The sequence below is a fragment of the Bubalus kerabau genome, chromosome 23, assembly GCF_029407905.1.
Source record: "Bubalus kerabau isolate K-KA32 ecotype Philippines breed swamp buffalo chromosome 23, PCC_UOA_SB_1v2, whole genome shotgun sequence".
Classification (NCBI taxonomy): Eukaryota; Metazoa; Chordata; class Mammalia; order Artiodactyla; family Bovidae; genus Bubalus; species Bubalus kerabau.
In genome coordinates, this window is record NC_073646.1 from 7941054 (window position 1) to 7942434 (window position 1381).

Genomic DNA, 1381 nt, shown 5'->3' on the forward strand with positions numbered 1-1381 from the left:
TTCATCTGTACCATTTTTCTAGATTCCATATATGTACATTAATATGTGACATTTGTTTTTCTCTTTCTGACTTACTTCACTCTATATGACAGATTGTAGGTCCATCCACATCTCTACAAATGACCCAATATTGTTCCTTTTTGTAGCTGAGTAATATTCCATTGTCTGTATGGATCGCATGCATCTGCTGAATGTTGAGGTTGCTTCCATGTCCTGGCTATTGTGAATAGTGCTGCAATGAACATAAATGATACAGCCACTATGGAGAACATAATGGAGGTTCCCTAAAAAACTAAAAATAGAACTACCATACTACTACCACTACTAAGTCGCTTCAGTCATGTCTGACTCTGTGTGACCCCACAGACGGCAGCCCACCAGGCTCCTCCATCCCTGGGATTCTCCAGGCAAGAACACTGCAGTGGGTTGCCATTTCCTTCTCCAATGCATGAAAGTGAAAAGGGAAAGTGAAGTCGCTCAGTCGTGTCCGACTCTTTGCAACCCTATGGACTGCAGCCTACGCTCCTCGGTCCATGGGATTTTCCAGGCAAGAGTACTGGAGTGGGTTTCCATTACTACCATATGACCCAGCGATCCCATTACTGAGGAAAGCATGATTCAAAAGACCATGTGGTTTTAGAACTTCCCTGGTGGTCCAATGGCTAAGACTCTGCACTCTCAATGCAGGGGGCCAGGGTTTGATCCCTGGTCAGGGAACTAGATCTCACATGCCTCAAGTAAGACCCGGTACAGCCAAATAAATAAATAAAAATTTTTTTGAAAGAAAGATCATGTGTTTTTTAGGCTAGAGCAGGGATGACGGGACAGCTTTGTTAGTTATAAACATGGATCACCTATAGCTTTCCTCCTCAAAGAGGCTGCATTCCAGTAGGAAAAAAAAAAAAACGCCACAGTTATCCAGAAACTTTTTTTTTTTCCATCAGAGAAGTCTTGAGAAATTACTCTGCAATATCAAGAGGTTTGGAGAAGGAAATGGCAATCCACTCCACTATTCTTGCCTGGAGAATTCCATGAACAGAGGAGCCTGGCAGCTATAGTCCCTGGGGCTACAAAGAGTCGGACACGACTGAGCGACTCAACAGCAGCAGCGGCATACATGACTAATAAACATACAACCCATCAAGAGGCTCGGCGCAAGGGGGAGTCTTCCTTTTCACAACATGTTCAAATTGGAAGAAAGCTCAGAAAGGTGTGTCTTTGGGCTCCTATCCTTGTGTTCCAGGTGCTGTGGACTTCCCAGAGTTTCTGAATAGATCCCTAGGCTTGTCTGAAAAATTAGTAGATCTGAGATCATATTAAACATAATTAAATACAATTACTATCACTGTGACTAATAATCTATAAGTGAATAATAATAGCT

General features: G+C 42.7%; 1 non-coding gene across 1 annotated transcript; it reads left to right on the forward strand.

Annotated features, from left to right (window-relative positions):
- Positions 1-644: 644 nt before the first annotated feature.
- On the forward strand, positions 645-717 carry TRNAE-CUC (transfer RNA glutamic acid (anticodon CUC)). The gene has a single exon. It is a non-coding gene; the product is annotated as a tRNA-Glu (tRNA).
- Positions 718-1381: the final 664 nt, after the last annotated feature.